Raw genomic sequence first — 4,372 nt, forward strand, 5'->3', positions numbered from 1 at the left:
AAAAAAAAGTGTCTCTAGATGACTAGAACGGTATCTCTCTGAGTTTTATAACCACTAGAAAATCATGACTATGACTGAATTCTAGTTTGATTTTCGTCTGGGAAAGAAAAACAAAAAAGACCTGACTTACGTGCCGGAAATATTATGGAAAACAAGTCATCACGATCGAGATAGCAAAGACGATGACTAACGCTGCTTCCAGTTCGGTAAGGGCATATCCAGCGGCGCGACGTAAACGGATGCTGAGCGACCATTACTATCCGGCGTGACCGGAAATGCGTCTGTCACTACCTCCGGCGGGGCGATGCATAGTGACCGGTCCGTTCGCGGAGACGCAAACCTGGTCCAAATATGTGCCAGGTTTGCGTCTCTGCGGACGCTCGGCGGACGTGGAAAGTGTCCTCGGTCGTCGCACAGGCCCGCCTGGCAGGGACACAACTGCATCGTCTTCCGCGGCATTACTTGCGAGCGGCGCGCTGCAGCCTTTGCAGGGCCGCGTTAATGGCGCGCCTCGGCTTCCGCGAGCGTGCGCAGCGAGGCGGCGTTGCAGGCAGGCCATTGAAGGCGAGATGGCGTCAGAGCCTCTTAAAGGGACGCTGTCGGCGGCCATTTCCCCGACCAAACCATTGCACATCCCACGGTATCCACCCCACCGACGCCATGGGGAAGAAATGCTGGCCGTTCCGCAAGACCAAAAACGACCACGAGTCTAGCGGCTCACGGTCCTGCAAAAAGGCACGGGTCGGCCGGTACGTCCGCGTCGACTTCGCGCGGCAGCTATGGGAGGAAAACTGGCCGGTACCATGGCCGTACGCGAACTTGCCGGGAGGGGGCTGGTACCTCAACTCGAGGCGCGTGCCGGTCCCCCCCTGCCGCGCGAGGGGCGAGAGCGGCGGGACGAGGTGCGCCGCCGCCGATCGATCTTGCCGCCGGATCTGCGGGAGGATCCGACATACGCGCTGAACTCCTACAACTGGATTTCATTCGGGTCGTCGGAGTTCGACGCGCGCCGCTAAGCTGGCTACCTCGCCGACGCAGACTATTTCGAGCGCGAGATCACCGCAGAAGAAGAAGAGAACGACCAGGAGGACGTGGACGAGGATGAGGACGTGACCATGGCACAGTACGACCACGACGCCGACGGGCCGGTGTGGGATCCGGAGACCCGGCCGCCGGACATTTCCGAGGAGGAGGCCATTGCCATGGCACTGGCCAACAGCGAGCAGGACGAGCTCAACGAGCTCGCTTTGTGGGACGGGCTCGCAATCCAGCTCCGCGAGTCAGCGCTCGCACAGGGGAGACCGGCGACTCCTCCGGCCACACCGACGCGTTCCAACCACCGCGCTCCGCCTGCTGCTCCGGCGTGGGATCCCTGGTCACAGCCTCCTGCCCATGCGGCGGTACCTTCTCCGCTGCCGGCGTACGAGCTTCCATGGCCGACGCCGGAGTTGATTGACCTCGTCAGCGACGACGACCAGTAGGCAGCACCTACTTTTAGCACGCCTTTCTGGCTTTTTTATTAATGTAAATTATGGCTTCATGAATGAAAAAAAAAAATTATGCGTCGTGCCGCTGGAGCAACCCGACGCAAACAGACGCCCGAACGATTTCGACCATTTGACCCGACGCAAATGGATACGACGCGTCCGTTTAGACGTCCGAAATGCGAGCCGCTGTACTACTACTCTACTACTAGATGGCTCAATGATTAAGTAGTCACACGGAGTCAAGTCGCTTCTTCTCAGAAACAGGAACCGCTCCCACGGAACAACCGCTCCGATCTCGGAGATCTCTGCCGGCAAACTACACCGCCTAGTCGCCGGTCCCTGCCTCCTCCGTCGGCCGTTCCGGCGACGGGAGGGGGTGGGGACCCCGGAGTATCGGCTCCGGCCAGTAGTTATTGGCAAGTGTTTTCTTGGGGCGCCGTTCTATGGAGAAGATTGCGTCGCGTCGGAATAATTTGCCTCTGCTCTTTCTCCATCTCGGCGTCGCTCTAACCGGTGACGTCGGAGGGCAGGTGGCCTGGTCTTCTTGCCGGTCTTCGGATCTGGTAAGATTCGTGTCTCGGCGGTTGGCGTTCGGCACTCTCGCGGGTGACGGTTGCGTTGGTCAGCTGCAGCTATGTCCGGCGTCTTGCGGTTGGGTGTGAGGATGATGGCAGGCGGCGGCGTTTGTCTTCTTCGACCGAGTCCGGAGATGATGACGGTGTTGGGATCTCGGTGACCATGGGGAAGATCCCCGGCCTACGTGCCACAAAGTCTCGGGCTCGTCCTTCTGCGACGACCCGGCTTCATCGGCTCAAAAAGCATCATTGAATGCGATGGTGCTCTCCCAGATCTAGGTGTGGTGGTTGTTCGCCTCTTTTTCCAGCGCTACCATGGTGGCAGTGGAGGAAGATGGACGATGTTTCGGCGAGGCACATGTTTCTCCAAGGGTGAACTTGTAGTTTTACTTCTTGTGAGTTTTCTTGTGCAAAGTTGCTTGATGCAAATGTTTGTCTTGTGTGGTGATCATATGTGTAATATCTGTAAACAGTTTGTCTAATGATATATATGGTTACATCAAAAAAAAAAAGTAGTCACACGGACGTGTCACGTGTTACTCTTGTGAAAATTCAAAGATGTGGAATATGTAATGCACCCAGGGACAAATCTCAAGTCTCCATTTTCTTTCCCGACGCCGCCAACGACGACATTTTGCCTCGTTAGCTTCGATCCCTACCATGGCCGGTACGCCCACCGTTGCTAGGTCGCCGCCGGCGCTCATACCACCCGCGGGGCCCACACCTGGCGGCACCCTCCCGCTTTCCTCCATCGACAAGATGGTCGCCACCTTGGTGAACCTCATCCAGGTTTTCCCTCCCTCCTCGCTCTCGGCCGCCCGCGATGACCAAGGAGCCGCCGTGGCCGCGATGCGCAACGGCTTCGCGAGGGCGCTTGTGCCGTACTACCCGGTGGCTGGTCGTGTCGCCCCGTCTGGTCTCGTGGTGGACTGCACCGGCGAGGGCGTCTGGTTTGTGGATGCCGCCGCGAGCTGCGCGCTCGCCGACGTGGACGACCTCGACAGCTGCCCGCTGCTCATCCCTGCGGAGCTTCTCCTCCCGCCCCCTCCCGCAGGCGAAAAGCTCGACGGCTTCATCCTCATGGTCCAGGCGACGAGATTCACCTGCGGTGGGTACGCCGTCGGGATCACCTTCAGCCACGCGGTCTTCGACGGTCAGAGTGCGGCGCAGTTCCTCAGGACGGTGGGGGAGCTAGCGCGGGGGCTCCCGGGGCCGTCAGTGGTTCCGGTGTGGGACCGCGACGCTTTCCCTGACCCGCCCACCAGCCCGCCGCCGCAGCACCTCACGGAGTTCAAGTTCGTGACCCAGGTGGCCGACATCTCGGCGGAGAGCATCGCGCGCGTCAAGGACGAGTTCAAGTCATCGACGGGGGAGGGCTGCTCCACCTTCGACGCGGTGACGGCCGTGGTGTTCAAGTGCCGCGCGCTGGCGCTGGCGGCGGCGCTCCCGGACGACGCCGAGGTCGGGGTCGGCTTCGCTGCTGGAACGCGGCATCTCCTCCGCGGCGTGCTGCCGGCGGTGGACGGCTACTACGGCAGCTGCGTGTACCTGGCGTGCTTCACCAGGACCAGCAGGGCCGTCCGGGAGGCGGCGCTGGCGGAGCTGGTCGGCGCGGTACGGGTGACGAAGGATGCCGTGGCCCCGCGGTTCGCGGACTGGATGCGCGGCGGCGTCGGTCACTACACCGTGCCGCTGGACTACAGCACGGTGATTCTGTCAGACTGGAGCCGCCTCGGGTTCGACGAGGTGGACAGTGGACTACGGCTTCGGCGTGCCCGGATACGTGTTCCCATTCGACGACCAAGCAAATTTCGTCGGGATGCTCTACTACGTCAGGCCGCCGGCGCCCAGGCGCGGGGGGATCCGGGTGGTGCTCCGCTGCGTGGAGGAGCAGCACGCCGCCGTGTTCGCTGCCGAGCTTGCCAAGTTCGCGTAGAGACAATGCAGTGCATGCTTCCTATCTTTGATGTCTATTACTCTATATACGTATATCTGAGATTATAGGGAAAAAAAAAAGCATGCCACACAAATTCCTGAGTACCCAAGTTTCAGAATAAGCAAAATTTCCTAACTCTAAGATTCAGAAATTTCTGAGATAAATCATGCACATACCTATTTATCTGAATCTTAATCGTGCAAAGTTTGAAGAAGAGAAGTCAATCATATGTGGCTTCCGCGAAATTGAAACTTGCGGAGATAAAAGCTCGGTGCTTGCACTGTACCTACGAACTTTTATTTTTTTTAACTGAAAGAATTTTTATTACTTAAGCACATTTTGTAGAGAGTAACGTGAAGGGAGCCACTGTATTT

At 58.7% G+C, this 4,372-nt stretch overlaps 1 pseudogene; it reads left to right on the forward strand.

Moving 5' to 3' along the window:
- The first annotated feature begins 2,719 nt into the window (after positions 1–2,719).
- Positions 2,720–3,998, forward strand: LOC124683266 (annotated as a pseudogene).
- Positions 3,999–4,372: the final 374 nt, after the last annotated feature.

Source organism: Lolium rigidum, chromosome 1 (genome assembly GCF_022539505.1).
Source record: "Lolium rigidum isolate FL_2022 chromosome 1, APGP_CSIRO_Lrig_0.1, whole genome shotgun sequence".
Lineage (NCBI taxonomy): Eukaryota > Viridiplantae > Streptophyta > Magnoliopsida > Poales > Poaceae > Lolium > Lolium rigidum.